Here is a 24,112-nt window from a genome sequence, read left to right as displayed (position 1 = left end):
AGTCCTGTCTTATGGACCTGTCCCCCTATTCCAGACTGGTAGAATAGTATAATCCATGTTATTGAGGACCAATCAGTCCTGTTTTATGGACCTGTCCCCTATTGCAGACTGGTAGAATAGTATAATCCATGTTATTGAGGACCAATCAGTCCTGTTTTATGGACCTGTCCCCTATTGCAGACTGGTAGAATAGTATAATCCATGTTATTGAGGACCAATCAGTCCTGTTTTATGGACCTGTCCCCCTATTGCAGACTGGTAGAATAGTATAATCCATGTTATTGAGGACCAATCAGTCCTGTTTTATGGACCTGTCCCCCTATTCCAGACTGGTAGAATAGTATAATCCATGTTATTTGTAAAGTAGTGGGGACTGATGTTTGCTGGTCTAATAAATGCAGAACGTTGGGCTCCACATTAGTTAGATGACAAGAGTTCACTCTTCTTCCACCAGAAGGTGGATCTTGGTTGTTTACTTCTGCCAAAACACTTCTTCTTCTTAGACATTGGATAAATAAATGTAGTATTGTTGTTATATATTACCTGTATTTGACAGGGGTGGCAGAGCCGGTAGACCTGTCTCCAGTGCTCGTTGAAAGGGGCTTCGCTCTCCGTCTGGGGGTCCAGTAGGTATTGGACAAACTCTGAGAAGGAAGGGCGGATTCCCCGCAGGAACGCATCGCCGCTGCCGCGGGAGGTTCAGAGTGGTTACCGTAGCGACGGAGCATGGGCAGAGCGAATCGGCGGTAGAACTCCTCGTTGGGCTGCTCGAACTTGTTCCGATACGCCGAGATGAGGCGGACGAACGGATCTCTGACAAACAGGAACTTGGTGTACTTCTGGAGCTTCACCTTGACAAACAAACAAACCACCTTTATTAAACCTAACCCCTAACCCCTAACTCTAACCCCTAAGCCTAACCCCTAACCCTAACCCCTAACCCCAACCCCTAACCCTAACCCTTAACCCCTAACCCTAAACCCCTAACCCCAACCCCTAACTCCTAACTCCTAACCCTAACCCCTAACCCTAACTCTAACCCTAACCTAACCCCTAACCCTAACCCCTAACCCCTAACCCTAACCCCTAACCCTAACCCCTAACCCTAACCCCCTAACCCTAACCCTTAACCCCTAACCCTAACCCTAACCCCAACCCTAACCCCTAACCCTTAACCCCTAACCCTAACCCCCTAACCCCTAACCCTAACCCCTAACCCTAACCCTTAACCCCTAACCCTAACCCCTAACCCTAACCCCTAACCCTTAACCCCTAACCCTAACCCCTAACCCTTAACCCCTAACCCTAACCCCTAACCCAAATACACAGTGCATTCAGAAAGTATTCACATTTTGTTACGTTACAGCCTTATTTTAAGATTGATCAAATATTCTTTTTTCCTCCCATCAATCTACACACAATACCCCATAATGACAAAGGTACCAGTTGATAGAGGTTTTTAGAAATGTTTTCAAATGTATTACAAATAAAAAACAGTAAAACCTTATTTACATAAGTATTCAGACCCTTCGCTATGAGACTCGAAATGGAGCTCAGGTGCATCCTGTTTCCATTGATCATCCTTGAGATGTTTCTACAACTTGATTGGAGTCCACCTGTGGTAAATTCAATTGATTGGACATGATTTGGAAAGGCACACACCTGTTTATATAAGGTCCCACAGTTTACAGTGCATGTCAGAGCAAAAAACCAAGCCATGAGGTCGAAGGAATTGTCCGTAGAGCTCAGAGACAGGATTGTGTCGAGGCACAGATCTGGGGAAGGGTACCAAAACATTTCTGCAGCATTGAAGGTCCCCAAGAACACAGTGGCCTCCATCGTTCTTAAATGGAAGAAGTTTGGAACCACCAAGACTCTTCCTAGAGCTGGCCGCCCGGCCAAACTGAGCAATCGGGGGAGAAGGGCCTTGGTCAGGGAGGTGACCAAGAACCCGATGGTCACTCTAACAGAGCTCCAGAGTTCCTCTGTGGAGATGGGAGAACCTTCCAGAAGGACAACCATCTCTGCAGCACTGCACTAATCAGGCCTTTATGGTAGAGTGGCCAGACGGAAGCCACTCCTCAGTAAAAGGCACATGACAGCCCACTTGGAGTTTGCCAAAAGGCACCTAAAGACTCTCAGACCATGAGAAACAAGATTCTCTGGTCTGATGAAACCAAGATTGAACTATTTTGGCTGAATGCCAAGCTTCATATCTGGAGGAAACCTGGCACCATCCCTACGGTGAAGCATGGTGGTGGCAGCATCATGCTGCGGGGATGTTTTTCAGCGGCAGGGACTGGGAGACTAGTCAGGATCGAGGGAAAGATGAACGGAGCAAAGTACCGAGAAATCCTTGCTGAAAACCTGATCCAGGACCTCAGACTGGGGCGAAGGTTCACCTTCCAACAGGACAACGACCCTAAGCACACAGCCAAGACAACGCAGGAGTGGCTTCAGGACAAGTCTCTGAATGTCCTTGAGTGGGCCCAGCCAGAGCCCGGACTTGAACCCGATCGAACATCTCTGGATAGACCTGAAAATAGCTGTGCAGTGACGCTCCAAATCCAACCTGACAGAGCTGCAGAGGATCTGCAGAGAAGAATGGGAGAAACTCCCCAAATACAGGTGTGCCGAGCTTGTAGCGTCACACCCAAGAAGACTCGAGGCTGTAATCGCTGCCAAAGCTGCTTCAACAAAGTACAGAGTAAAAGGTCTGAATACTTATTTAAATGTGACATTGACATTTTTTAATTTTTAATATATTTGCACGAATTTCTAAAAACTGTTTTTGCTTTGTCATTATGTGGTATTGATGAGGAGGGGGAAAAAACGATTTAATAAATTTTAGAATAAGGTTGTAACGTAACAAAATGTGGGAAAAGGTGTCTGAATACTTTCCGAATGCGCTGAATACATCACTTACACATTTATATAATAGATTCATATTTTTTATTGTTCAGTAATGTGGTGGGTCGTCTCTTCGTTCGCTGGACTTTATCCTGCTAACTGTTCCAAATGTCCGAACTGAATTTGGGTATAAAAGGGCTTTTATGTACCCTGCGCCATCGCCTTGGAAACGCCTTACAAAATACTGTTAAACTGGAAGAACTTGGTCCCGATTGGTGTTTTTAAATCACTGATGAAGGATCTGGAGACTGATTGGTTAAATAAAGGTTAAATAAATAAATAAAAATAAACCCTAATGAGTCAGCTGTTAACTGACCACCATCAGGGTTAACTGACCACCATCAGGGCTAACTGACCACCATCAGGGCTAACTGACCACCATCAGGGGCTAACTGACCCCCCATCAGGGCTAACTGACCACCATCAGGGTTAACTGACCACCATCAGGGCTAACTGACCACCATCAGGGCTAACTGACCACCATCAGGGCTAACTGACCCCCATCAGGGCTAACTGACCACCATCAGGGCTAACTGACCACCATCAGGGTTAACTGACCCCCCATCAGGGTTAACTGACCACCATCAGGGCTAACTGGCCACCCCCATCAGGGCTAACTGACCACCACCAGGGTTAACTGACCACCACCAGGGCTAACTGACCCCCATCAGGGCTAACTGACCACCATCAGGGCTAACTGACCACCATCAGGGCTAACTGACCACCACCATCAGGGCTAACTGACCACCATCAGGGCTAACTGACCACCATCAGGGTTAACTGACCACCATCAGGGCTAACTGACCACCATCAGGGTTAACTGACCACCATCAGGGCTAACTGACCACCATCAGGGCTAACTGACCCCCATCAGGGCTAACTGACCACCATCAGGGTTAACTGACCCCCATCAGGGCTAACTGACCCCCCATCAGGGCTAACTGACCACCATCAGGGCTAACTGACCACCATCAGGGCTAACTGACCACCATCAGGGTTAACTGACCACCATCAGGGCTAACTGACCCCCATCAGGGTTAACTGACCCCCATCAGGGCTAACTGACCACCATCAGGGCTAACTGACCCCCATCAGGGCTAACTGACCCCCATCAGGGCTAACTGACCACCATCAGGGCTAACTGACCCCCATCAGGGTTAACTGACCACCATCAGGGCTAACTGACTACCATCAGGGCTAACTGACCCCCATCAGGGCTAACTGACCACCATCAGGGCTAACTGACCACCATCAGGGCTAACTGACCCCCATCAGGGCTAACTGACCACCATCAGGGCTAACTGACCACCATCAGGGCTAACTGACCACCATCAGGGTTAACTGACCACCACCATCAGGGTTAACTGACCACCACCATCAGGGCTAACTGACCACCATCAGGGTTAACTGACCACCATCAGGGTTAACTGACCACCATCAGGGCTAACTGACCCCCATCAGGGCTAACTGACCCCCATCAGGGCTAACTGACCCCCATCAGGGCTAACTGACCACCATCAGGGCTAACTGACCACCATCAGGGCTAACTGACCACCATCAGGGCTAACTGACCACCATCAGGGCTAACTGACCCCCCATCAGGGCTAACTGACCACCATCAGGGCTAACTGACCCCATCAGGGCTAACTGACCCCCATCAGGGCTAACTGACCACCATCAGGGCTAACTGACCCCCATCAGGGCTAACTGACCACCATCAGGGCTAACTGACCCCCCATCAGGGCTAACTGACCACCATCAGGGTTAACTGACCACCATCAGGGCTAACTGACCCCCATCAGGGCTAACTGACCACCATCAGGGCTAACTGACCACCATCAGGGTTAACTGACCACCACCAGGGCTAACTGACCCCCATCAGGGCTAACTGACCACCATCAGGGTTAACTGACCACCACCATCAGGGCTAACTGACCACCATCAGGGCTAACTGACCCCCATCAGGGCTAACTGACCACCATCAGGGTTTAGCGTCGGAGGTAAGAGAGATTAGCAGTGAACTGACCACCACCAGGGTTTAGCGTCGGAGGTAAGAGAGATTAGCAGTGAACTGACCCCCATCAGGGTTTAGCGTCGGAGGTAAGAGAGATTAGCAGTGAACTGACCCCCATCAGGGTTTAGCGTCGGAGGTAAGAGAGATTAGCAGTGAACTGACCACCACCAGGGTTTAGCGTCGGAGGTAAGAGAGATTAGCAGTGAACTGACCTTCATCAGATGTCGTGAGAACTTCCCGTAGCGTTTCCAGAATTTGTTGAAGGTGAAGTGGAGGCTGCTGTTGTGGACCATCTCCTGAGGAACAGCCAGTGGATCCCCTGTAGGGGCCTCCGTCCTGGAGCAGCCTCTCACTGAGCACGATCATCACCCCTCTTCCAGTTAGTACAGGCCACCTACAGTCAATATAAATATATATACAATATATACAGGTTATATTAGCCTCTCACTGAGCACGATCACCACCCTCTACCAGTTAGTACAGGCCACCTACAGTCAATATAAATATATATACAATATATACAGGTTATATTAGCCTCTCACTGAGCACGATCACCACCCTCTACCAGTTAGTACAGGCCACCTACAGTCAATATAAATATATATACAATATATACAGGTTATATTAGCCTCTCACTGAGCACGATCACCACCCTCTACCAGTTAGTACAGGCCACCTACAGTCAATATAAATATATATACAATATATACAGGTTATATTAGCCTCTCACTGAGCACGATCACCACCCTCTACCAGTTAGTACAGGCCACCTACAGTCAATATAAATATATATACAATATATACAGGTTATATTAGCCTCTCACTGAGCACGATCACCACCCTCTACCAGTTAGTACAGGCCACCTACAGTCAATATAAATATATATACAATATATACAGGTTATATTAGCCTCTCACTGAGCACGATCACCACCCTCTTCCAGTTAGTACAGGCCACCTACAGTCAATATAAATATATATACAATATATACAGGTTATATTAGCCTCTCACTGAGCACGATCACCACCCTCTACCAGTTAGTACAGGCCACCTACAGTCAATATAAATATATATACAATATATACAGGTTATATTAGCCTCTCACTGAGCACGATCACCACCCTCTACCAGTTAGTACAGGCCACCTACAGTCAATATAAATATATATACAATATATACAGGTTATATTAGCCTCTCACTGAGCACGATCACCACCCTCTACCAGTTAGTACAGGCCACCTACAGTCAATATAAATATATATACAATATATACAGGTTATATTAGCCTCTCACTGAGCACGATCACCACCCTCTACCAGTTAGTACAGGCCACCTACAGTCAATATAAATATATATACAATATATACAGGTTATATTAGCCTCTCACTGAGCACGATCACCACCCTCTACCAGTTAGTACAGGCCACCTACAGTCAATATAAATATATATACAATATATACAGGTTATATTAGCCTCTCACTGAGCACGATCACCACCCTCTTCCAGTTAGTACAGGCCACCTACAGTCAATATAAATATATATACAATATATACAGGTTATATTAGCCTCTCACTGAGCACGATCACCACCCTCTACCAGTTAGTACAGGCCACCTACAGTCAATATAAATATATATACAATATATACAGGTTATATTAGCCTCTCACTGAGCACGATCACCACCCTCTACCAGTTAGTACAGGCCACCTACAGTCAATATAAATATATATACAATATATACAGGTTATATTAGCCTCTCACTGAGCACGATCACCACCCTCTACCAGTTAGTACAGGCCACCTACGGTCAATATAAATATATATACAATATATACAGGTTATATTAGCCTCTCACTGAGCACGATCATCACCCTCTACCAGTTAGTACAGGCCACCTACAGTCAATATAAATATATATACAATATATACAGGTTATATTAGCCTCTCACTGAGCACGATCACCACCCTCTACCAGTTAGTACAGGCCACCTACAGTCAATATAAATATATATACAATATATACAGGTTATATTAGCCTCTCACTGAGCACGATCATCACCCTCTTCCAGTTAGTACAGGCCACCTACAGTCAATATAAAGTTAGCAGTGTGTGTGTGTGTGTGTGTGTGTGTGTGTGTGTGTGTGTGTGTGTGTACCTTGGGGACGTAGCAGTATATGACCCCATGTCGGTCGTCGACGATCAGGTGATCCAGCTCCCTGTTGGGGATGTCGTCAAATGAACGGTTCTTCCCCGGAAAAGCTAGGTCATCACCATGGTGACAGAGGTCATGGACACGCTGCCGCCGCCTCTCCTGGAGAGAGAGGAGGGGGAGAGAGAGGGGGAGAGAGAGAGGAGGGGGAGAGAGAGAGGAGGGGGGAGAGAGAGAGGAGGGGTGGAGAGGGAGGGGGAGAGAGAGAGGAGGGGGAGAGAGGGGGAGAGAGCGGAGGGGGAGAGAGAGGAGGGGGAGAGGGAGGGGTGGGGAGAGAGAGGAGGGGGAGAGAGAGGAGGGGAGAGAGAGAGGAGGGGGAGAGGGAGGGGTGGGAGAGAGAGGGGGAGAGGGAGGGGGAGAGAGAGAGGAGGGGGAGAGAGAGGAGGGGGAGAGAGAGGAGGGGGGATAGAGAGGAGGGGGAGAGGGAGGGGTGGGGAGAGAGAGGAGGGGGAGAGAGAGGAGGGGGAGAGAGAGGAGGGGGAGAGGGAGGGGTGGGAAAGGGAGGGGGAGAGAGAGGAGGGGGAGAGAGGGGGAGAGAGCGGAGGGGAGAGAGAGGAGGGGGAGAGGGAGGTGGGAGAGAGGGGGGGAGAGGGAGGGGGAGAGAGAGAGGAGGGGGAGAGAGAGGAGGGGGAGAGAGAGGAGGGGGAGAGAGAGGAGGGGGAGAGGGAGGGGTGGGGAGAGAGAGGAGGGGGAGAGAGAGGAGGGGGAGAGGGAGGGGTGGGAAAGGGAGGGGAGAGAGAGGAGGGGGAGAGAGGGGGGGAGAGAGCGGAGGGGGGAGAGAGAGGAGGGGGAGAGGGAGGGGTGGGGAGAGAGAGGAGGGGGAGAGAGAGGAGGGGAGAGAGAGCGGAGGGGGAGAGAGAGGAGGGGGAGAGGGAGGGGTGGGGAGAGAGAGGAGGGGGAGAGAGAGGAGGGGGAGAGAGGAGGGGAGAGACAGAGGAGGGGGAGAGAGGGGGAGAGAGCGGAGGGGAGAGAGAGAGGAGGGGAGAGAGAGGGGGAGAGAGAGGGGGAGAGAGAGGAGGGGGAGAGAGCGGAGGGGGAGAGAGAGGAGGGGAGAGAGAGGAGGGGAGAGAGAGGAGGGGGAGAGAGGAGGAGAGAGCGGAGGGGAGAGAGAGGAGGGGAGAGAGAGGAGGGGGAGAGAGAGGAGGGGGAAAGAGCGGAGGGGAGAGAGAGAGGAGAGAGAGCGGAGGGGGGTTAGAGTTCCCTGTCCTAGTCGTTTCTAGAGGTTAGAGTTCCCTGTCCTAGTCGTGTTCTAGAGGTTAGAGTTACCTGTCCTAGTCGTTTCTAGAGGTTAGAGTTACCTGTCCTAGTCGTTTCTAGAGGTTAGAGTTACCTGTCCTAGTCGTGTTCTAGAGGGGAGGTTAGAGTTACCTGTCCTAGTCGTTTCTAGAGGTTAGAGTTACCTGTCCTAGTCGTTTCTAGAGGTTAGAGTTACCTATCCTAGTCGTTTCTAGAGGTTAGAGTTACCTGTCCTAGTCGTGTTGTAGAGGGAGGTTAGAGTTACCTGTCCTAGTCGTTTCTAGAGGTTAGGAGTTACCTGTCCTAGTCGTTTCTAGAGGTTAGAGTTACCTGTCCTAGTCGTTTCTAGAGGTTAGAGTTACCTGTCCTAGTCGTGTTCTAGAGGTTAGAGTTACCTGTCCTAGTTGTTTCTAGAGGGAGGTTAGAGTTACCTGTCCTAGTCGTTTCTAGAGGTTAGAGTTACCTGTCCTAGTCGTTTCTAGAGGGAGGTTGGAGTTACCTGTCCTAGTCGTTTCTAGAGGTTAGAGTTACCTGTCCTAGTCGTGTTCTAGAGGTTAGAGTTACCTATCCTAGTCGTTTCTAGAGGTTAGGAGTTACCTGTCCTAGTCGTTTCTAGAGGGAGGTTAGAGTTACCTGTCCTAGTCGTTTCTAGAGGGAGGTTTGAGTTACCTGTCCTAGTCGTGTTCTAGGGGTTAGAGTTACCTGTCCTAGTTGTTTCTAGAGGGAGGTTAGAGTTACCTGTCCTAGTCGTTTCTAGAGGTTAGAGTTACCTGTCCTAGTCGTTTCTAGAGGGAGGTTAGAGTTACCTGTCCTAGTCGTTTCTAGAGGGAGGTTAGAGTTACCTGTCCTAGTCGTTTCTAGAGGGAGGTTAGAGTTACCTGTCCTAGTCGTTTCTAGAGGTTAGAGTTACCTGTCCTAGTCGTTTCTAGAGGGAGGTTAGAGTTACCTGTCCTAGTCGTTTCTAGAGGTTAGAGTTACCTGTCCTAGTCGTGTTGTAGAGGGAGGTTAGAGTTACCTGTCCTAGTCGTGTTCTAGAGGTTAGAGTTACCTGTCCTAGTCGTTTCTAGAGGGAGGTTAGAGTTACCTGTCCTAGTCGTGTTCTAGAGGTTAGAGTTACCTGTCCTAGTCGTTTCTAGAGGGAGGTAAGAGTTACCTGTCCTAGTCGTTTCTAGAGGTTAGAGTTACCTGTCCTAGTCGTTTCTAGAGGGAGGTTAGAGTTACCTGTCCTAGTCGTTTCTAGAGGTTAGAGTTACCTGTCCTAGTCGTTTCTAGAGGGGGGGTTAGAGTTACCTGTCCTAGTCGTTTCTAGAGGTTAGAGTTACCTGTCCTAGTCGTTTCTAGAGGTTAGAGTTACCTGTCCTAGTCGTTTCTAGAGGTTAGAGTTACCTGTCCTAGTCGTTTCTAGAGGGGGGTTAGAGTTACCTGTCCTAGTCGTTTCTAGAGGTTAGAGTTACCTGTCCTAGTCGTTTCTAGAGGTAAGAGTTACCTGTCCTAGTCGTTTCTAGAGGTTAGAGTTACCTGTCCTAGTCGTTTCTAGAGGTAAGAGTTACCTGTCCTAGTCGTTTCTCGAGGGAGGTTAGAGTTACCTGTCCTAGTCGTTTCTAGAGGGAGGTAAGAGTTACCTGTCCTAGTCGTTTCTAGAGGTTAGAGTTACCTGTCCTAGTCGTTTCTAGAGGTTAGAGTTACCTGTCCTAGTCGTTTCTCGGGGTCGATGGGCGTCAGATGGACCTTCCACTCCCTCCGGGGCACGTACCGCTCCTCGGCGCGCTCTGATTGGTTGGCAGAGTCTGGGGGGGCGGAATCTGTAGGATCATTGGTCCCCTCCAGGAACTGGTTTACGAAGGCGTTGATGTCGGAGAGGAAGGAGGGGTGTGTGGCGGGGTGGTGAGGGGCGGGCCGGGGGGAGAGGGCGGGCAGGTAAAGGTGAGAGGCGCCAACGTCGTCCCAGTAGAGAATCATCAACAGGATCATAAAGACTGAACCCAGAACCACAGAGACGCTGAACAACCTCCACTTCCCCATGGTGACGCCCTGAACACACACACAGATACACACACTGTTACACACACACACACACACACACACACACACACACACACACACACACACACTGTTACACACACACACACACACACTACACACACACAGATACACACACTGTTACACACACACACACACACACACTGATACACACACACACACACACACTACACACACACAGATACACACACTGTTACACACACACACACACACACACACACACTACACACACACAGATACACACACTGTTACACACACACACACACACTACACACACACAGATACACACACTGTTACACACACACACACACACTACACACACACAGATACACACACTGTTACACACACACACACACACACACACACAGATACACACACTGTTACACACACACACACACACACACACACACACTGTACACACACACACACACACACACACACACACACACACACACACAGATACACACACTGTTACACACACACACACACACACACACACACACACACACACACTGTACACACACACACACACACACACACACAGATACACACACACACACACACACACACACACACACACACACTGTTACACACACACACAACACACACACACACAGAGACACACACACACACACACACACACACACACACACACACACACACACACACACACTGATACACACACTGTTACACACACACACACACACACACACAGATACACACACTGTTACACACACACACACACACACACACACACACACACACACACACACACACACAATGTTATACACACACACACACACACACACACACACACACACACACACACACACACACACACACACACACTGATACACACACACACACACACACACACACACACACACACACACACACACACACACACACACACACACACACACACACACACACACACACACACACACTGATACACACACACACACACACACACACACTGTTATATATGGGCTAGGTGGGACGTCCCACCTACTCAACAGCCAGTGTAATCCTGTGGCGCGTTATTCAAATACCTTAGAAATGCAAAACCTTCCATTTTTCAAACATATGACTATTTTACACCATTTTAAAGACAAGACTCTCGTTAATCTAACCACACTGTCCGATTTCAAAAAGGCTTTACAACGAAAGCAAAACATTAGATTATGTCAGCAGAGTACCAAGCCAGAAATAATCAGACACCCATTTTTCAAGCTAGCATATAATGTCACATAAACCCAAACCACAGCTAAATGTAGCACTAACAAATGGTATAGAGAGAAATAGTCCTATATTTCCTATAATAACTACAACCTAAAACTTCTTACCTGGGAAATATTGAAGACTCATGTTAAAAGGAACCACCAGCTTTCATATGTTCTCATGTTCTGAGCGAGGAACTTAAACGTTAGCTTTCTCACATGGCTCATATTGCACTTTTACTTTCTTCTCCAACACTTTGTTTTTTGCATTATTTAAGTCAAAATATTCCTGTTACACTGTACAACCTTCAATGTTATGTCATAATTATGTACAATTCTGGCAAATTAATTACTGCCTTTGTTAGGAATAAATGGTCTTTGCACAGTTCTCAGCGAGCCAGGCGGCCCAAACTGCTGCATTTACCCCGACTCTGCTGCACTGAACGCAAGAGAAGTGACACAATTTCCCCAGTTAAAATAAATTAATGTTAGCAGGCAATATTAACTAAATATGCAGGTTTAAAAATATATACTTGTGTATTGATTTTAAAGAAAGACATTGATGTTTATGGTTAGGTACATATTGGTACAACGGCACTGCTTTTTTTCGCCAATGCGCTTGTTAAATCATCACCCGTTTGGCGAAGTGGGCTGTGATTCGATGAGAAATTAACAGGCACCGCATCGATTATATGCAACGCAGGACAAGCTAGTTAACCTGGTAATATCATCAACCATGTGTAGTTAACTAGTGATTATGTTAAGATCGATAGTTTTTTATAAGATAAGTTTAATGCTAGCTAGCAACTTACCTTGGCTTCTTGCTGCACTCGCGCAACAGGTGGTCAGCCTGCCACGCAGTCTCCTCGTGGAGTGGAATGTAATCGACCATAATCAGCGTCCAAAAAATGCAGATTACCGATTATTATGAAAGCTTGAAATCGGCCCTAATTAATCGGCCATAATCGGCCGACCTCTAAAACACACACACTGATACACAAACACACACACTGATACACAAACACACACTGAAACACAAACACACACACTGATACACAAACACACACACTGATACACAAACACACACACTGATACACAAACACACACACTGATACACAAACACACACACTGATACACAAACTTGAAATCGGCCCTAATTAATCGGCCATAATCGGCCGACCTCTAAAACACACACACTGATACACAAACACACACACTGATACACAAACACACACACTGATACACAAACACACACACTGATACACAAACACACACACTGATACACAAACACACACACTGATACACACACACACACTGATACACACACACACACACACACTGATACACAAACACACACTGATACACACACACACTGATACACACACACACTGATACACAAACACACACTGATACACACACACACACACACCTGATACACAAACACACACTGATACACAAACACACACACACACTGATACACAAACACACACTGATACACACACACACACTGATACACAAACACACACTGATACACAAACACACACACTGATACACAAACATCGTTACAAAACTAGAACTGATCCAGAACTGATCCAGAACTGATCCAGAACTGATCCAGAACTGATCCAGAACTAGAACTGATCCAGAACTGATCCAGAACTGATCCAGAACTGATCCAAATGATTGTCTAATCAGGGCTTTAGGCAGTTATTTCGGCATTAAAAATGATTTCAAAAGAAAAGAACTGCATTTTACAGCCTGGACAATAATTGTGTTACTCACTTGACGACAATAATACATTTCTTCATTGCATTGTGTGGTTGTAGCCGAGGTAGAATTGTTTTCTTGTCTAAAAACACAGGGTTAGGGTTAGCTAATTAGTTAGTTAGTTAGTTAGTTAGTTAGTTAGTTAGTTAACCCTAACCCTAACATGGGCCTAATCAATAATACAGTTTTAAGGGTGCGGGGCTTGGTTATTGATCCAACCATTGAATTTAGGGCTGGACGATGTGGCCTAAAAATCATTTCTCAATGTAGTTTTTCAACAGTCAGCAATAAATCTAATGAATTCAAGAGTTGTGAAATTATACTTCCACAACCATAAGACCCACTAATCATTTTATTAATTTAATACAAATACTTTAACCTGCTTATTTGCATGGTCTGGCTTTCAAGTTTGTCTATGAAAATTAATGCACATAATAATGACTCACTTCTTGTAGCAGGCATTATAGAAAATTACCAACGGTCTCATTAACAACCTAGGTGCTAGTGCAGTGGTGGGTAATTCCAGTCCCAGGGGCCTGATTGGTATCACAGTTTGCCCCAGCTAACACGCCCGACTCCAGTAATTACCTAATCATGAGAAAAAGTCGCTAACTATAGTGACAAAGTTACTAAATATAAGGTAAAAGTTACTGGAAGGGTCTGACATGTAACTAACTATAGGGACAAAGTCTCTGGAGGGGTATGAAAAGTCGCTAAATATAGGGACAAAGTCACTGGAGGGGTCTGAAAAGTCGCTAAATATAGGGACAGAGTCACTGGAGGGGTCTGAAAAGTCGCTAAATATAGAGACAGAGTCACTGGAGGGGTCTGAAAAGTCGCTAAATATAGAGACAAAGTCACTGGAGGGGTCTGAAAAGTCGCTAAATATAGGGACAAAGTCACTGGAGGGGTCTGAAAAGTCGCTAAATATAGGGACAAAGTCACTGGAGGGGTCTGAAAAGTCGCTAAATATAGGAGGGACAAAGTCACTGGAGGGGTCTGAAAAGTCGCTAAATATAGAGACAGAGTCACTGGAGGGGTCTGAAAAGTCACTAACTTAAGGGACAAAGTCACTGGAGGGGTCTGAAAAGTCGCTAAATATAGGGACAAAGTCACTGGAGGGGTCTGAAAAGTCGCTAAATATAGGGACAGAGTCACTGGAGGGGTCTGAAAAGTCGCTAAATATAGGGACAGAGTCACTGGAGGGGTCTGAGAAGTCGCTAAATATAGGGACAAAGTCACTGGAGGGGTCTGAAAAGTTGCTAAATATAGGGACAAAGTCACTGGAGGGGTCTGAAAAGTCGCTAAATATAGGGACAGAGTCACTGGAGGGGTCTGAAAAGTCGCTAAATATAGGGACAGAGTCACTGGAGGGGTCTGAGAAGTCGCTAAATATAGGGACAAAGTCTCTGGAGGGGTCTGAAAAGTTGCTAAATATAGGGACAGAGTCACTGGAGGGGTCTGAAAAGTCGCTAAATATAGGAGGGACAAAGTCACTGGAGGGGTCTGAAAAGTCGCTAAATATAGGAGGGACAAAGTCTCTGGAGGGGTCTGAAAAGTCGCTAAATATAGGAGGGACAAAGTCACTGGAGGGGTCTGAAAAGTCTCTAAATATAGGGACAAAGTCACTGGAGGGGTCTGAAAAGTCGCTAAATATAGAGACAGAGTCACTGGAGGGGTCTGAAAAGTCGCTAAATATAGGGACAAAGTCACTAAATATAGAGACAAAGTTACTGGAGGGGTCTGAAAAGTCGCTAAATATAGGGACAGAGTCACTGGAGGGGTCTGAAAAGTCGCTAAATATAGGGACAAAGTCACTAAATATAGAGACAAAGTTACTGGAGGGGTCTGAAAAGTCGCTAAATATAGAGACAAAGTCACTGGAGGGGGTCTGAAAAGTCGCTAAATATAGAGACAGAGTCACTGGAGGGGTCTGAAAAGTCGCTAAATATAGGGACAAAGTCTCTGGAGGGGTCTGAAAAGTCGCTAAATATAGGAGGGACAAAGTCACTGGAGGGGTCTGAAAAGTCGCTAAATATAGGGACAAAGTCACTAAATATAGAGACAGAGTCACTGGAGGGGTCTGAAAAGTCCCTAAATATAGGGACAAAGTTACTGGAGGGGTCTGAAAAGTCGCTAAATATAGAGACAGAGTCACTGGAGGGGTCTGAAAAGTCGCTAACTATAGGGACAAAGTCACTAAATATAGAGACAAAGTAAATAAATATAGGGACAAAGTCACTAAATATAGAGACAAAGTAACTAAATATAGGGACAAAGTCATTACATTAGCAGCACTGGTAAGAATTGTTAGTGCCAGTTGCTATCAAACGGAGCACTGCCATTGGTTCCCCAAAATTCTGGGCAGTGCTTAGCGAAAGGTCAATCGCTGAACGTAAAATAGGCCTACAGTATCAGGTCGAATGAACTGTCTGGGAAAGTTGAGGAGATGGTGTGATCACTTTGGCCGCACATGATAACATTGTTGCACTGATGCATTGCGAATAGTTGCACAGGACATAAACAAGAGAGATGAGCACAGTTAAAATGAAGACCCAAAAGAATTGACAACATTAGAAAAAAATGGAAATCACTTGCAAACCACTGGAGCAACGAGGCTGCAATGACATGCTGTAAAAGATACGCAGGATAAACAGCATTTAATCTACTAGAGCAGTCTTTATCAAACCCAGGACTGTAGACCATTAGAGCAGTCTTTATCAAACCCAGGACTGTAGACCACTAGAGCAGTCTTTATCAAACCCAGGACTGTAGACCACTAGAGCAGTCTTTATCAAACCCAGGACTGTAGACCATTAGAGCAGTCTTTATCAAACCCAGGACTGTAGACCATTAGAGCAGTCTTTATCAAACCCAGGACTGTAGACCACTAGAGCAGTCTTTATCAAACCCAGGACTGTGGACCGGCGCCGGTCCATGGACGAATGATTGTCGGTCTGCGGAATATTTGTCTTGAATATGATTGGGGGGTTATTTGGTCCGTGGCATATTTGACTCTAATAAATACTTGCCCTAAGACTACTTGTGAAGTATAGCAACACCAAATATACACACACACACACACACAAGCTAGCCCTGCTGCACAGCCTGCACGCTCTCTCTGGCCGTGAGCCCTGCTGCACAGCCTGCACGCTCTCTCTGGCCGTGAGCCCTGCTGCACAGCCTGCACGCTCTCTCTGGCCCTGAGCCCTGCTGCACAGCCTGCACGCTCTCTCTGGCCGTGAGCCCTGCTCCACAGCCTGCACGCTCTCTCTGGCCGTGAGCCCTGCTGCACAGCCTGCACGCTCTCTCTGGCCCTGAGCCCTGCTGCACAGCCTGCACGCTCTCTCTGGCCGTGAGCCCTGCTCCACAGCCTGCACGCTCTCTCTGGCCGTGAGCCCTGCTGCACAGCCTGCATGCTCTCTCTGGCCGCTAGCCCTGCTCCACAGCCTGCACGCTCTCTCTGGCCGTGAGCCCTGCTGCACAGCCTGCACGCTCTCTCTGGCCGTGAGCCCTGCTGCACAGCCTGCACGCTCTCTCTGGCCGTGAGCCCTGCTCCACAGCCTGCACGCTCTCTCTGGCCGTGAGCCCTGCTGCACAGCCTGCACGCTCTCTCTGGCCGCTAGCCCTGCTGCACAGCCTGCACGCTCTCTCTGGTCGCTAGCCCTGCTCCACAGCCTGCACGCTCTCTCTGGCCGCTAGCCCTGCTGCACAGCCTGCACGCTCTCTCTGGCCGTGAGCCCTGTAGCTCAGCCTGCACGCTCTCTCTGGCCGCTAGCCCTGCTCCACAGCCTGCACGCTCTCTCTGGCCGTGAGCCCTGCTGCACAGCCTGCACGCTCTCTCTGGCCGCTAGCCCTGCTCCACAGCCTGCACGCTCTCTCTGGCCGCTAGCCCTGCTCCACAGCCTGCACGCTCTCTCTGGCCGTGAGCCCTGTAGCTCAGCCTGCACGCTCTCTCTGGCCGTGAGCCCTGTAGCTCAGCCTGCACGCTCTCTCTGGCCGCTAGCCCTGCTCCACAGCCTGCACGCTCTCTCTGGCCGTGAGCCCTGCTGCACAGCCTGCACGCTCTCTCTGGCCGTGAGCCCTGCTCCACAGCCTGCACGCTCTCTCTGGCCGTGAGCCCTGCTCCACAGCCTGCACGCTCTCTCTGGCCGTGAGCCCTGCTCCACAGCCTGCACGCTCTCTCTGGCCGTGAGCCCTGCGTGAGCCCTGTAGCTCAGTTGGCAGAGCATGGTGTTTGCAACGCCAGGGGTTGTGGGTTCGATTCCCACGGGGGGGCCAGCACAGGAAAATAATTCTATGAAATCTATGCGTTCACTACTGTAAGTCGCTCTGGATATAGAGCATCTGCTAAATGACTAAAATGTAAAAATAAATTCTAGACTTGACGGTTCATGCAGCTTTTGTATTCTGATCATTGAATTCCGAACATGTCATACACCTACATTTAAATGTGTCCACTTTGTCCACATTGTGTCCAGATTCCCTCGACTGAAATGCCAGTACGCATTCTGCAAACGGTGGAACAGGATAAATCTGATAACAACACGACAACTTAATAGCAGTTTCCCACTACGTCAGCTAACTATCCAGCTAACTTATGTAGCTAGACAGCCAGCTAGCAAAGCTAAAGTGATTGCCCACTACGTCAGCTAACTATCCTGCTAACTTATGTAGCTATACAGCCAGCTAGCAAAGCTAAAGTGATTGCCCACTACGTCAGCTAACTATCCAGCTAACGTATGTAGCTAGACAGCCAGCTAGCAAAGCTAAAGTGATTGCCCACTACGTCAGCTAACTATCCAGCTAACTTATGTAGCTAGACAGCCAGCTAGCAAAGCTAAAGTGATTGCCCACTACTTCAGCTAACTATCCAGCTAACTTATGTAGCTAGACAGCCAGCTAGCAAAGCTAAAGTGATTGCCCACTACTTCAGCTAACTATCCAGCTAACTTATGTAGCTAGACAGCCAGCTAGCAAAGCTAAAGTGACTGGCCCACTACTTCAGCTAACTATCCAGCTAACTTATGTAGCTAGACAGCCAGCTAGCAAAGCTAAAGTGATTGCCCACTACTTCAGCTAACTATCCAGCTAACGTATGTAGCTAGACAGCCAGCTAGCAAAGCTAAAGTGATTGCCCACTACGTCAGCTAACTATCCAGCTAACGTATGTAGCTAGACAGCCAGCTAGCAAAGCTAAAGTGATTGCCCACTACTTCAGCTAACTATCCAGCTAACTTATGTAGCTAGACAGCCAGCTAGCAAAGCTAAAGTGATTGCCCACTACTTCAGCTAACTATCCAGCTAACGTATGTAGCTAGACAGCCAGCTAGCAAAGCTAAAGTGATTGCCCACTACGTCAGCTAACTATCCAGCTAACTTATGTAGCTAGACAGCCAGCTAGCAAAGCTAAAGTGATTGCCCACTACTTCAGCTAACTATCCTGCTAACTTATGTAGCTAGACAGCCAGCTAGCAAAGCTAAAGTGATTGCCCACTACTTCAGCTAACTATCCAGCTAACTTATGTAGCTAGACAGCCAGCTAGCAAAGCTAAAGTGATTGCCCACTACTTCAGCTAACTATCCTGCTAACTTATGTAGCTAGACAGCCAGCTAGCAAAGCTAAAGTGATTGCCCACTACTTCAGCTAACTATCCAGCTAACTTATGTAGCTAGACAGCCAGCTAGCAAAGCTAAAGTGATTGCCCACTACTTCAGCTAACTATCCAGCTAACGTATGTAGCTAGACAGCCAGCTAGCAAAGCTAAAGTGATTGCCCACTACGTCAGCTAACTATCCAGCTAACTTATGTAGCTAGACAGCCAGCTAGCAAAGCTAAAGTGATTGCCCACTACTTCAGCTAACTATCCTGCTAACTTATGTAGCTAGACAGCCAGCTAGCAAAGCTAAAGTGATTGCCCACTACTTCAGCTAACTATCCAGCTAACTTATGTAGCTAGACAGCCAGCTAGCAAAGCTAAAGTGATTGCCCACTACTTCAGCTAACTATCCTGCTAACTTATGTAGCTAGACAGCCAGCTAGCAAAGCTAAAGTGATTGCCCACTACTTCAGCTAACTATCCAGCTAACTTATGTAGCTAGACAGCCAGCTAGCAAAGCTAAAGTGATTGCCCACTACTTCAGCTAACTATCCAGCTAACGTATGTAGCTAGACAGCCAGCTAGCAAAGCTAAAGTGATTGCCCACTACGTCAGCTAACTATCCAGCTAACTTATGTAGCTAGACAGCCAGCTAGCAAAGCTAAAGTGATTGCCCACTACTTCAGCTAACTATCCTGCTAACTTATGTAGCTAGACAGCCAGCTAGCAAAGCTAAAGTGATTGCCCACTACTTCAGCTAACTATCCAGCTAACTTATGTAGCTAGACAGCCAGCTAGCAAAGCTAAAGTGATTGCCCACTACTTCAGCTAACTATCCTGCTAACTTATGTAGCTAGACAGCCAGCTAGCAAAGCTAAAGTGACTGGCCCACTACTTCAGCTAACTATCCAGCTAACGTATGTAGCTATACAGCCAGCTAGCAAAGCTAAAGTGACTGGCCCACTACTTCAGCTAACTATCCAGCTAACGTATGTAGCTAGACAGCCAGCTAGCAAAGCTAAAGTGATTGCCCACTACGTCAGCTAACTATCCAGCTAACTTATGTAGCTATACAGCCAGCTAGCAAAGCTAAAGTGATTGCCCACTACGTCAGCGAACTATCCAGCTAACTTATGTAGCTATACAGCCAGCTAGCAAAGCTAAAGTGATTGCCCACTACGTCAGCTAACTATCCTGCTAACTTATGTAGCTAGACAGCCAGCTAGCAAAGCTAAAGTGACTGGCCCACTACTTCAGCTAACTATCCAGCTAACTTATGTAGCTATACAGCCAGCTAGCAAAGCTAAAGTGATTGCCCACTACGTCAGCTAACTATCCAGCTAACTTATGTAGCTAGACAGCCAGCTAGCAAAGCTAAAGTGATTGCAAAGTGACATGCTAGGAATGTATTTCCTCCAACGTTTAATGAAAAAAAGGTGCCTCGCTCCCAAAACAGGTTTTCTGTAGATTTGTGGGCGAAGTGCTGATGACGTCGCCCACTGTATGTGCTTTCGGTAGCCTGATTGGTCCAGACTGAGGAGAAATCCACACATAATGCATCCCTGACCAGCTCCCGAAGTGGTCACCCAGACCACAATCAGACTGCATCTAGACTTTTCTCTTCCTATTCTGTTAGCAGAAGTGGTCACCCAGCTGCCTACCCTAACCGGTCTAGACTGCTAAGGCTGGGCAGCTGCCTACCCTAACCTGTCTAGACTGCTAAGGCTGGGCAGCTGCCTACCCTAACCTGTCTAGACTGCTAAGGCTGGGCAGCTGCCTACCCTAACCGGTCTAGACTGCTAAGGCTGGACAGCTGCCTACCCTAACCGGTCTAGACTGCTAAGGCTGGGCAGCTGCCTACCCTAACCGGTCTAGACTGCTAAGGCTGGACAGCTGCCTACCCTAACCGGTCTAGACTGCTAAGGCTGGGCAGCTGCCTACCCTAACCGGTCTAGACTGCTAAGGCTGGGCAGCTGCCTACCCTAACCGGTCTAGACTGCTAAGGCTGGACAGCTGCCTACCCTAACCGGTCTAGACTGGGCAGCTGCCTACCCTAACGGGTCTAGACTGGGAAGCTGCCTACCCTAACGGGTCTAGACTGCTAAGGCTGGGCAGCTGCCTACCCTAACCGGTCTAGACTGCTAAGGCTGGGCAGCTGCCTACCCTAACCGGTCTAGACTGCTAAGGCTGGGCAGCTGCCTACCCTAACCGGTCTAGACTGCTAAGGCTGGACAGCTGCCTACCCTAACCGGTCTAGACTGCTAAGGCTGGGCAGCTGCCTACCCTAACCGGTCTAGGCTGCTAAGGCTGGACAGCTGCCTACCCTAACCGGTCTAGACTGCTAAGGCTGGGCAGCTGCCTACCCTAACCGGTCTAGACTGCTAAGGCTGGGCAGCTGCCTACCCTAACCGGTCTAGACTGCTAAGGCTGGACAGCTGCCTACCCTAACCGGTCTAGACTGCTAAGGCTGGACAGCTACCTACCCTAACCAGTCTAGACTGCTAAGGCTGGACAGCTGCCTACCCTAACCGGTCTAGACTGCTAAGGCTGGACAGCTACCTACCCTAACCGGTCTAGACTGCTAAGGCTGGACAGCTGCCTACCCTAACCGGTCTAGACTGCTAAGACTGGACAGCTACCTACCCTAACCGGTCTAGACTGGGCAGCTGCCTACCCTAACGGGTCTAGACTGGGCAGCTGCCTACCCTAACGGGTCTAGACTGCTAAGGCTGGGCAGCTGCCTACCCTAACCGGTCTAGACTGCTAAGGCTGGGCAGCTGCCTACCCTAACCGGTCTAGACTGCTAAGGCTGGGCAGCTGCCTACCTAACCGGTCTAGACTGCTAAGGCTGGACAGCTGCCTACCCTAACCGGTCTAGACTGCTAAGGCTGGGCAGCTGCCTACCCTAACCGGTCTAGACAGCTAAGGCTGGGCAGCTGCCTACCCTAACCGGTCTAGACTGCTAAGGCTGGGCAGCTGCCTACCCTAACCGGTCTAGACTGCTAAGGCTGGACAGCTGCCTACCCTAACCGGTCTAGACTGCTAAGGCTGTACAGCTGCCTACCCTAACCGGTCTAGACTGCTAAGGCTGGACAGCTGCCTACCCTAACCGGTCTAGACTGCTAAGGCTGGGCAGCTGCCTACCCTAACCGGTCTAGACTGCTAAGGCTAGAAACCCGCCTACCCTAAACGGTCTAGACTGCTAAGGCTGGACAGCTGCCTACCCTAACCGGTCTAGACTGGGCAGCTGCCTACCCTAACAGGTCTAGACTGCTAAGGCTGGGCAGCTGCCTACCCTAACCGGTCTAGACTGCTAAGGCTAGAAACCCGCCTACCCTAAATGGTCTAGACTGCTAAGGCTGGGCAGCTGCCTACCCTAACCGGTCTAGACTGCTAAGGCTGGGCAGCTGCCTACCCTAACCGGTCTAGACTGCTAAGGCTGGGCAGCTGCCTACCCTAACCGGTCTAGACTGCTAAGGCTAGAAACCCGCCTACCCTAAACGGTCTAGACTGCTAAGGCTGGGCAGCTGCCTACCCTAACCGGTCTAGACTGCTAAGGCTGGACAGCTGCCTACCCTAACCGGTCTAGACTGCTAAGGCTGGGCAGCTGCCTACCCTAACCGGTCTAGACTGCTAAGGCTGGACAGCTGCCTACCCTAACCGGTCTAGACTGCTAAGGCTGGGCAGCTGCCTACCCTAACCGGTCTAGACTGCTAAGGCTGGGCAGCTGCCTACCCTAACCGGTCTAGACTGCTAAGGCTGGACAGCTGCCTACCCTAACCGGTCTAGACTGCTAAGGCTGGACAGCTACCTACCCTAACCGGTCTAGACTGCTAAGGCTGGGCAGCAGCCTACCCTAACCGGTCTAGACTGCTAAGGCTGGACAGCTGCCTACCCTAACCGGTCTAGACTGCTAAGGCTGGACAGCTGCCTACCCTAACCGGTCTAGACTGGGCAGCTGCCTACCCTAACGGGTCTAGACTGGGCAGCTGCCTACCCTAACGGGTCTAGACTGCTAAGGCTGGGCAGCTGCCTACCCTAACCGGTCTAGACTGCTAAGGCTGGGCAGCTGCCTACCCTAACCGGTCTAGACTGCTAAGGCTGGGCTGCTGCCTACCCTAACCGGTCTAGACTGCTAAGGCTGGACAGCTGCCTACCCTAACCGGTCTAGACTGCTAAGGCTGGGCAGCTGCCTACCCTAACCGGTCTAGACAGCTAAGGCTGGGCAGCTGCCTACCCTAACCGGTCTAGACTGCTAAGGCTGGGCAGCTGCCTACCCTAACCGGTCTAGACTGCTAAGGCTGGACAGCTGCCTACCCTAACCAGTCTAGACTGCTAAGGCTGGACAGCTGCCTACCCTAACCGGTCTACACTGCTAAGGCTGGACAGCTGCCTACCCTAACCGGTCTAGACTGCTAAGGCTGGGCAGCTGCCTACCCTAACCGGTCTAGACTGCTAAGGCTAGAAACCCGCCTACCCTAAACGGTCTAGACTGCTAAGGCTGGACAGCTGCCTACCCTAACCGGTCTAGACTGGGCAGCTGCCTACCCTAACAGGTCTAGACTGGGCAGCTGCCTACCCTAACAGGTCTAGACTGCTAAGGCTGGACAGCTGCCTACCCTAACCGGTCTAGACTGCTAAGGCTGGGCAGCTGCCTACCCTAACCGGTCTAGACTGCTAAGGCTGGGCAGCTGCCTACCCTAACCGGTCTAGACTGCTAAGGCTGGACAGCTGCCTACCCTAACCGGTCTAGACTGCTAAGACTGGACAGCTGCCTACCCTAACCGGTCTAGACTGCTAAGGCTGGACAGCTACCTACCCTAACCGGTCTAGACTGCTAAGGCTGGACAGCTGCCTACCCTAACCGGTCTAGACTGCTAAGGCCGGGCAGCTGCCTACCCTAACCGGTCTAGACTGCTATGGCTGGGCAGCTGCCTACCCTAACCGGTCTAGACTGCTAAGGCCGGACAGCTGCCTACCCTAACCGGTCTAGACTGCTAAGGCTGGACAGCTGCCTACCCTAACCGGTCTAGACTGCTAAGGCTGGACAGCTACCTACCCTAACCGGTCTAGACTGCTAAGGCTGGACAGCTGCCTACCCTAACCGGTCTA

At 49.0% G+C, this 24,112-nt stretch overlaps 1 pseudogene; it reads right to left on the bottom strand.

The window, feature by feature from the left end:
• Positions 1-331: 331 nt before the first annotated feature.
• Positions 332-24,112, bottom strand: part of LOC123739218 (carbohydrate sulfotransferase 12-like) — a 50,935-nt pseudogene continuing 27,154 nt past the window's right edge.

Source organism: Salmo salar, unplaced genomic scaffold, assembly GCF_905237065.1.
Source record: "Salmo salar unplaced genomic scaffold, Ssal_v3.1, whole genome shotgun sequence".
In the NCBI taxonomy this organism is placed as follows: Eukaryota; Metazoa; Chordata; class Actinopteri; order Salmoniformes; family Salmonidae; genus Salmo; species Salmo salar.
The sequence above is the reverse complement of the archived record's forward strand: the minus strand, read 5'-3'. Positions and strand labels throughout refer to the sequence as shown.